Source organism: Eumetopias jubatus, unplaced genomic scaffold, assembly GCF_037043125.1.
Source record: "Eumetopias jubatus isolate StellerSeaLion01/CBP00866 unplaced genomic scaffold, mEumJub1_p1.0 scaffold_11, whole genome shotgun sequence".
Classification (NCBI taxonomy): domain Eukaryota; kingdom Metazoa; phylum Chordata; class Mammalia; order Carnivora; family Otariidae; genus Eumetopias; species Eumetopias jubatus.
The window spans coordinates 66,981,205-66,991,710 of record NW_028274817.1 but is presented as its reverse complement, the minus strand read 5'-3'; the positions used below and the strand labels follow the sequence as shown (position 1 = coordinate 66,991,710).

The 10,506-nt window shown below is 38.3% G+C and overlaps 1 pseudogene; it reads right to left on the bottom strand.

The window, feature by feature from the left end:
• Positions 1-5,938: 5,938 nt before the first annotated feature.
• LOC114207481 (tubulin alpha-1C chain pseudogene) lies at positions 5,939-7,277 on the bottom strand (annotated as a pseudogene).
• Between the last annotated feature and the right edge of the window lie 3,229 nt (positions 7,278-10,506).

Genomic DNA, 10,506 nt, shown 5'->3' with positions numbered 1-10,506 from the left:
AGTGTTATATTAGATTCAGTTGTACAGTATAATGATTTAACAATTCTATACATTACCCAGTACTCATTAAGATAAGTGTACTCTTGATCCCCTTTATTTTACCCCTCCACCCACTACTCCCCTCTGGAAACCACCAGTTGGTTCTCTGTATTTAAGAGTCTTGTTTTTTTGTCTTTTTTTCTTTGTTCATTTGTTTTATTTCTTTTTTTTTAAGATTTTATTTATCTATTTGACAGAGAGAGAGAGTACAAGCAGGGGGAGTGGCAGGGAGAGGGAGAAGCAGGCTCCTGCTGAGCAGAGAGCCCGACCTAGGACCCGATCCCAGGACCCTGGGATCATGACCTGAGCCAAAGGCAGACGCTTAACCGACTGAGCTACCCACGCGCCCCTATAACAAAAAATTTTAAACATAATGGCATTCAAGAACATGTGGTGTTATGTATTACAAGATATAGACATCAATACAGGGTCTCATCTAGGCTATTTGCTCAAAGATATTTTCTGGCTTTGGGTGCATTTGCTTTTTCTTTTCTTTTTTTTTTTTTTTAAGATTTCATTTATTTATTTGACAGATAGAGAAAGAGAGAGAATGCATGCACAAGCAGGGGGAACGGCAGACAGAGGCAGAGGGAGAAGCAGGCTCCCCGCTCTGCATTTACTTTTTCATTCAAAGCTGGATCACACCACCTACATGGACCGAAAATGGAGCTACAAAGGTGAACAGTGCTGTTCATTTCCCAAAGTGTATATGCGTTTATGCATTCTTCCTTCACCTTTCTGGCATTCACATTGCCATGGCCTCTATAGTCCATAATGAGGCCAATTTGGATTAGATAAAGTTTTTGATTCTTGACAAGACTTAAGTGCCCCCACCCCCAACCCCCTCATATACGTTGTTAGTAGCCAGAATTAAAAAAGTTAACATTTCACAATGGACTGTGATGCCCAACCTAGTTTATTGCGTCAAATGAACAAATAGTATCAAAATCCATTGGGATGGCTAGTCACCAAGTACTATTTAGTGACATAGGCCTGGTTTCCAAACGTTCTAGCATTGGCATCTCTAAAGAGGAAAGATGAAATAAAAGGCAAAGGTAATATTTCAGAATGGGAAGAAAGGAGAGAAGTGAAATTTAGAGGATATTTGTAGATGAAACCATAAAATAGCAACAAAAAAAAAAAGAAAGAAAGAAAGAAAGAAAAGGAAAGGAAAAGAAAGAAAATAGTCTTAATGAATCTGAGGCTGAGAGTCTAAGCAGGCCTAACCAAATCACTATAGCTACAAATATTCTCTGCCTTCATCTGGACCCACAGAGCATGACACAGTTTCCCTGACTGTGTACAACCCATCCTTCCCTATGACACACTAACATCCGCAAATCTCCTCCCGTGCTCTGAATTCAGTCTTTTGAACATCAAGGTAGCGAATGGTGTGGTTGCCTTCCTGTTGTTGCTTCCCACTCTCCAGTTCCACACTGTCATTCTATTTAGTGTTTAGATAACTGAACTTAAAGCTTTTAGTGTTTGAAGAATGAAGAAACTCTTTGCAAGAGGGACTTTAAAGACCAAAATACAAAATGCCATGCAAACTAAAGCTGGTTTGATGCACTTAAGAGAAGGGCTCTGTCCACTTTACACACTACCATGGCTGTAGCATGGACCAAGATTGCAGAGAGGGACCAGCAGCCTGAGAGGAAAGTCACTGCAAGTGACCCAGGAGCCTGGCAGAGTGGGCCCAACTCCACAGCACCCCTGGGTGTGATGTTTAATTTCATGTGTCAATGTGACTGTACCATTGTACCCACTTTTCTTATTATTAACATATAATGTATTATTTGTTTCAGGGGTACTCATTTGTTTTATTTCTTAAATTCCACATATGAGTGAAATCATATGGTATTTCTCTTTCTCTGAGAGTTTTATGGAATCAAACAGCAAAGTGCTATTTTTTTCCTGGTATTTTTTTAAAAACTCAGCAGAATTATTTTGAGATTTATTCATGTTGTAGTGTTTATAGTTTGTTCCTTTTTATTCCTAAATAGTATTCCACTGTATAGATATAGCACATTTTGTTTATCTGCATAACTATTAATGGACATTTGGGTTGTCTTTACTTTTTGGCTGTTATTAATAACACTGCTATGAATATTCATGTATATATCTTTGTAGGACTTAAGTTTTCGGTTCTTTTAGGCAAATACCTAGAAGTGAAATGGCTGGATCACATGATAGATGTGTTTTACCTTTATAAGAAATTACCGCTCTTTTCCAAAGTGATTATATCAGTTTATATCCCCATCAGAAACATATGATATCTCTAGTTGTTCCACATTCTCACCAACATTTAGTATGGTTAACAATTTTTGTTTAGCCATTTACTTATCTATTGGATATGAAATGGTATATTAGTTTTCTATATTGCTGCTGTATAAATTACCATTAATTTTAAAACAACACAATTTTTATTATCTTACAGTTTTGGAAGTCAGAAGGTTGAAATGAGTCATATGGGACTAAAATCAAGGTGTCAGCAAGACTATTCCTTCTGGAGGCTGCAAGGGAACTCCATTCCCTTGTCTTTTCCACCTTCTAGAGGCCACATACATTCCTTGGGTCATGTATGGCCTCTTCTTCCATCTTTAAAGCACATCACTTCAACTTTGGCTTCCGTTGTCACATCTCTTTCTTTCAACTCTGATGCATCAGCATCTCTCCTTCAAGGACCCTGGTGATTATGTTGGGCCCATACAAATAATCCAGGATAATCTCCTGAGCTCAAGGTCCTCAACTTTATCACTTCTGAAAAGCTCCTTTTACAATGTTACAATGTAACATATTCTCAGGTTTCAAGGTTTAGGATGTAGGCATCTTGGGGGAGAGGGAGCATTATTTAGCTTACAATAATTGATTAATTGACTCTTCATTGTATTTTTTTTAAAGATTTTATTTATTTGACAGAGAGAGAGAGAGCAAGCACAAGCAGGGGGAGGGGCAGGCAGAGGGAGAGGGAGAAGCAGTCTCCCCGCTGAGCAAGGAGCCTGATGTGGGGCTCAGTCCCAGGACCCTGGGATCATGACCTGAGCTGAAGGCAGATGCTTAACAGACTGAGCCACTCAGGCACCCCTCTGTATATGGGTGTTTTTAACAGCTTAAGATATAATTCACATACCACAAAATTCACCCTTTTAAAATGTTCAGTAGTTTTTAGTATATCCACAATGTTGTGTAGCCATCATCACTAATTTTAGAACATATTCCTCACCCCAGTAAGAAACCTCATACTAATTGGCATGTTCCCTCCTACTTGTTCCCCATTCCCTTTTTCCAGCCCTAAGCAATCATTAATCTGCTTTCTGTCTTCATAGATTTGCTTGTTCATTTAATATAAATGGAATCAAATGTGGTCTTTTGTGACTGGATTCTTTCACTTAGGAGAATGTTTTGGAGGTCCATCCATTTTGTAGCATGTATCAGCATTTTATGCATTTTTATGGCTGAACAATATTCTATTATATAGGTATACCACATATTGTATATCCATTTATCAATTGATGGACAATTTATTTGTTTTTACTTTTTTCACAATTATGAATAATGTTGCCAAGTACATTGTCTACAAATTTTTGTGTGGGCATATGTTTAGTTTCTCTTGGAATTGCTGGGTCATATGTTACTTCTACGTTTTACTTTTTGAGGAACTGCCAAATTGTTTTCCCAAGTGGTCTAATCATTTTACATTCCCACCAACAATATTATGAAGATTCACATTTCTATACCTCCTCACCAATACTTGTAACTGTCCTTTTTTTTTTTTTTATTAAAGCCATCCTACTGAGAGGGAAGTGGTATCTCATTGTAGTTTTCATTAGCCGTTCCCTGAAAACTAAGGTGTTGAACATCTTTTCACATGCTTCTTGGCTCTTTATCTTCTTTGGAGAAATACCTATTCAGATTATTTGCCTGTTGTTTAACTGAGTTATTTATCTTGTTATTGTTGAGTTATGAGTTCCTTTATATATTCTGGGTACAGTTTTTTATCAGATATATGATTTGCAAACATTTTATCCCATTGTTTGGATTTTTTCATGTTCTAAATGGTGTCCTTTGAAGCACAAAAGTTTTTAATTTTGAAGTCCAAACTACCTACTTTGTCTTTTGTTGTTTGGGCTTTTGGTTTATATCTAAGAAACTTTTGTCAAACTCAAGGCCACAAAGATTTACTTCCATATTTTCTTCTAAAGGCTTTAGGATTTTAGCTCTTACATCTAGGTACTTTATACATTTTGAGTTTATTTTATGTATGATCTGAGCAAAGGGTCCAACTTTATTCTTTTGCATGTGGACTTCTAATGGTCCCAGTTTATTTGTTGAAAAGACATATTTTTCCCCATGGAATTGTCCTGTTCCTTTCATCAAAAATCAACTGACCATAAATTTGAAGGTTTATATGTGAACATTCAATTCTATGCCATTGATACATGTTTACCTGTATGCTCAGGCCACACTATCTTGATTACTTTAGCTTTGTAGCAAGTTTTGAAATTAGGAAGTGTGAGTCTTTCAATTTTGTTCTTTTTTCAAGATTAATTTGGCTATTCTGAATCTCTTGACTATCTACATGCATTTTAGGATGAAGCTGTCAATTTCTGCAAAGAAGCAGGCAGGGATTTTGATGGAGATTGTGCTGAATATGTAGCTCAACTTGGAAAGCATTGACATCTTAATATTTAAGTCTTTTCATCCAGGAACATTGGATGTCTTTCTATATTTAGGTCTTCTTTAATTTCTTTCCAAAACATTTTGTAGTTTTCATTTTACAAATCTTGAACTTCTTTGTTAAATTTATTCCTAGGTATTTTATTCATTTTTATGCTATTATAACAGGAATTTTCTTAATTTCATTTTCAAATGTTTGTTTTATGTGTAGAGAAATACAATGGTTTTTGTACATTGATAAACTCATTCATTAGCTCTTGTAGTTTTTTGGAAATTCTTTAGAATTTACTATGTACAAGATTGTGTCATCTGCAGATTTAGTTTTCCTTCTCTTTAAATCTACATGTCTTTTATTTCATTTTCTTGCCTAATTGCCCTGGCTAGAACTTCTAGTACAGTGCTGTATAGAAGTGATGAGAGGGGCATCTTTGTCTTCATTATTACATATGATGTTACCTGTGGGGTTTCTTGTAAATCTTCTCTATCATACTGAGGAAACTCCCTTCCATTTCTAATTAGTTGAGTGTTTTTATCATGAAAGAGTAATTGGATTTTGTCAAATGCTTTTCAACATCTCTTGAATAGATCATGTAGTTTTTGTCCTTCATTCTATTAATATGGTATATTACATTGACTAATTTTTATATTTTAAACAAACTTGCATTCTTGGGCTAAGTCCTATTTGGTTGTGGTATATAACACTTTCTATATATTGCTGGATTCAGGTTGCTAGTTTTGTTGTTGAGGATTTCTGTATCTATATTCATAGGAGATATTTAGACCAGTTGATTTTGCCTGGGGTCACTTCCTGCCAACCTGAGGATCTTCCTTTAATATTTCTTGAATAGCAGATCTGCTAACAATCAATTCTTTCAGTTTTTGCTTATTTGGTAATGTCTTCATTTTGCCTTCATTCTTATAAGATAGCTTTGTTGGCTATACAATTATTGATCTACAGGATTTTTTTTCTTTCAGCATTTTGGATATATCCTCCTTCTGTTCTCCATTATTTATTTGAATATTTTTTGTGCTCCTTTTCTTTCTCCCTTATATGTTGGTGCACTTAATGTTATTGTACACATCTCTGAGGCTGTATTCACATTTCTTTTTTTTTCAAACAGAAACATCACTTTTATTGACAAGTTAGGGCCACAACAGACAGCTTCTAGAACAGAAATAAGACAGTCCCAAGACAACGGAGTGTAAAATCATAGCAGACAGGTTAATACTCTTCATCCTCATCCTCTTCCTCAGCACTATCTGCTCCAACCTCCTTATAATCCTTCTCAAGGGCAGCCATGTCCTCACGGGCCTCAGAAAACTCTCCTTCCTCTATGCCCTCCCCCACATACCAGTGAACAAAGGTACGCTTGGCATACATCAGGTCAAACTTGTGGTCCAGGCGAGCCCAGGCCTCAACGATGGCTGTGGTGTTGCTCAGCATGCTCAGAGCTCGCTGTACCTTGGCCAGGTCTCCACCGGGCACCACAGTGGGAGGCTGGTAATTAATGCCCACTTTGAAGCCAGTGGGGCACCAGTCCACAAACTGGATGGTATGCTTGGTCTTGATGGTGGCAATGGCAGCCTTGACATCCTTGGGAACCACATCACCACAGTACAACAGGTAGCAAGCCATGGCAAGGATCACATTTCCCCATCTGGTTGGCTGGCTCAAAGCATGCGTTGGTGATCTCTGCTACAGAAAGCTGTTCATGGTAGGCTTTCTCAGCAGAGATGACGGGGGCATAGGTGGCCAGAGGGAAGTGGATGCCAGGATAGGGCACCAGGTTGGTCTGGAATTCTGTCAGATCAACATTCAGGGCTTCATCAAATCTGAGGGAAGCAGTGATGGAGGATACAATCTGGCTAATAAGGCAGTTAAGGTTAGTGTAGGTTGGGCGTTCAATATCGAGGTTTCTATGACAGATGTCATAGATGGCCTCGTTGTCTACCATGAAGGCACAATCAGTGTGCTCCAGGATGGTGTGGGTAGTGAGGATGGAGTTGTAGGGCTCAACTACAGCTGTGGAAACCTGGGGAGCTGGGTAAATGGAGAACTCCAGCTTGGACTTCTTGCCATAATCGACAGAGAGACGTTCCATCAGCAGGGAGGTGTTCCCGGAACCAGTTCCCCCTCCAAAGTGGTGGAAAACCAAGAAGCCCTGAAGACCTGTGCACTGGTCAGCCAGCTTCCGAATGCGGTCCAAGACAAGATCAATGATCTCCTTGCAGATGGTGTAGCGCCCTCGGGCGTAGTTGTTGGCAGTGTCCTCCTTGCCGGTGATGAGCTGCTCAGGGTGGAAGAGCTGCCGGTAGGTGCCGGTGCGAACTTCATCAATGACCGTGGGTTCTAGGTCTACAAACACGGCCCTGGGCACATGCTTGCCTGCGCCCGTCCCACTGAAGAAGGTGTTGAAGGAGTCATCTCCTCCCCCAATGGTCTTGTCACTTGGCATCTGGCCATTGGGCTGGATGCCGCGTTCCAGGCAATAGAGCTCCCAGCAGGCGTTGCCGATCTGGACACCAGGCTGGCCCTCGTGGATGGAGATGCACTCACGCATGACTGAGACTTATAGGGTTCCTCGGGGCAGGAGGAGGCGAGGGGATGGCGACAAGGTTCTCCCGCTGACAGACTACCAAGGAGTCCGGGGGAGAAGTAACTGTATTCACATTTCTGTATTCTTTTTTCTCTTTATTCTTAAAATTGCTTAATCTCTATTAATCTATCTTCAAGTTCACTAATTCTTCCTTCTGCCAGTTAAATATAGTCTTTAAATCTACTAGAGCCTCTCTAGTGAATTTTTCACTTTTATTTTTGCACTTTTAAACTCCAGAATTTTTATTTAAACAAATTTTTTATCTTTGTATTGAGACATCGTCTTCCTTTAATTCATTAAGCAAGGTTTCCTTTAGTTCTTTTTTTTTTTTTAGTTTTTATTTAAATTCCAGTTAGTTAACAGTGTAATATTAGTTTCAGGCATATAATATAGTGATTCAACACTTCGATACAATAGCTGGTGCTCATCACAAGAGCACTCCTTAATCCCCATCACCTATTTTACCCATTCCCCCACACACCTCCCCTCCAGTAACCCTCAGTTTCTTCTCTATGGTTAAGAGCCTGTTTCCTGGTTTGCCTCTCTTTCCCCCCCTTATGTTCATCTGTTTTGTTTCTTAAATTCTATACATGAGTGAAATCGTATTGTATTTGTCTTTCACTGACTGACTTACTTCACTTGACATAATACTTTCTAGTTCCTTCCATGTCATTGCAAATTACGAGACTTCATTCTTTTTAATGGTTGAGTAATATTCTGTTGTATATATACACCACATCTTTTTTTATCCATTCATCAGTCAATGGATATTTGGGCTCTTCCCGTAGTTTGGCTATTGTTGATACTGCTGCTATAAACATCAGGGTGCGTGTATCCCTTTGAATCGGCATTTTTGTATCCTTTGGGTAAATACTTAGTAGCGCAATTCCTGATGATGAGTGATGTTGAGCATCTTTTCATATGTCAGTTGGCTACCTGTATGTCTTCTTTGGAAAAATATCTATTTATGTCTTCTGTCCATTTTTAAATTGGATTATTCATTTTGGGGGTGTTGAGTTTTACAAATTCTTTATAGATTTTGGATATGAATTCCTTCTAGTTCTTTGAGTATATTTATTATAATAGCAAATCTGCAATCCTTGTTTCCCAAATCTAACATCAAGGCCATCTCATTGGCAGTTTCAGTTTCTGCCTCCTTTCCTGTGTACAAGTTATACTTTCCTGTTTTTTTTTCATTTCTAATATATATTTGTTTTAAACTAGATATTTTAGATAATATATTGTAGCAACTCTATACGGACCCTCCCTCTCTCAGGGTTTATTGTTATCATTGTTTGCTTGTTTTTGTTTTTGTTTTTGTTTAGTGATTTTGGTTGTACTATTTTAGTGAAGCCTATTTCCCCTATCATGTACAAACCCTAATGTCATTCCTTAGAAGGCACAGTTTTGGGCATGCATGCAGTCACTCTGAAATGACAGTGGTTTTGCAGAGCTCCTTTATTTCTTTTTTTTTTATACTTTATTTTATTATGTTATGTTAATCACCATACATTACATCATTAGTTTTTGATGTAGTGTTTCATGATTCATTGTTTGCCTATAACACCCAGTGCAGAGCTCCTTTCTGTCTCTTTCTCTGATCTCTCTGTTAAGCTGTCTGCCTTTGTTGGTAACACAGAGCACTGTTAGGCACCACTAATTGCCAGCTAATTGCTCTACTGTTTTAACAATGCACTATGGCATACATTGCTCCTCAGTCTGATCCAATTAAACTTGGACCCCTTTGCAGAGGTAGTTTTTGAGGCCAGCCTTTGAGTTTTGCTCTGACTCCAGGAGGGCTTTTCTTAGTTGTCTCTTTCCCTCAGTCTCTCTAGTAAATTGGTCTATAGTTAATTTAGTGTGTTCTCATGAAGCTACTAGCCTCTTAGTTACTTAACACAAAAATCTCCAGTGTTTCAAGAGTATCCTTTGGCTTGAACTTCCCCACACCATGCTCCAAATAAAGTCAGTTCTCTTTGAGAGAGTTTCAGAGTTCTCTATTCTTATGGCTGTCCTTGAACAAAATCTCTGTGTTACTGCTCCAGAGCTGGAGTTGGGACCAGTGACCTGCATCAGAGGTCACCTACTGTCTTGCCTTTCTTGATGTGGAAAATATCCTATAAGTCAGCTGGGGTGAGGGTGATAGATGACAAGTGTTTTTGGCCTGCCATGCCTAGGTTAGTGCTTCCATACTATTAGTTAAGTCTGGTTGGGAGAAAGAAACCCCATCCTTTCAATCATGCTTGGTTGGAATAGAGCTGCAACATGAATCTGGGAAATTGAGAAATGCTGGTTGCCTACCCCTCCTGGAAACAAACACGAAAGAAACCCCATCCTTTCAATCATGCTTGGTTGGAATAGAGCTGCAACATGAATCTGGGAAATTGAGAAATGCTGGTTGCCTACCCCTCCTGGAAACAAACCCCATCATTTTTTATTTACTTGTCCACAGTAGAGCTTATGGTACTGAGCTTAGATTCTCACTGCTTTTACCAAGATTTAGTACATTTTCTTGAATAAATATCTTTTCCTTTGCTCTATACCCTTAGGAACATTTCCAGAGATTTTAAATGGTTGTTTTTTAAAAATAATCTTCACCAGTTATGGTTGTTTTGCTGGGAAGAGGGCTCATGGAGCATTTCATGCCTCCATTCTGGAAGTAATCCTTTATATAATGTTTTACAAAACTTATGTAATATTCTGAAAAACACACTGAGGGTTCTAGAGGGGAGGAGCGTGGGGGGATGGGTTAGCCTGGTGATGGGTATTAAAGAGGGCACATTCTGCGTGGAGCACTGGGTGTTATGCACAAACAATGAATCATGGAACACTATATCAAGAACTAATGATGTAATGTATGGTGATTAACATAACAATAAAAAAATTTAAAAAATGAAATAGTTAAAACTTTTGTAATATTTTCTAGAGTGGCTGTATCATTTTACATTCCCATCATCAATATGGGGGAGTCCTTAAGCTGGTGCATCCTCACCAGCATTTAACATTTATCAATATTCTCTGTGTTTTCACCAGCATTTGCCATTGTAAATATTTTTTATTTTAGCCACCTGGTAGATATGTAATGGTCTTTATTTGACTTCTCTGATAAGTGGTGAATGTTTGCATATGCTTTTTAGTCATTTGTACATTTTCTGTGTACTTTTTTGTTTTTGTTTTTTTTTTTAAGATTTTA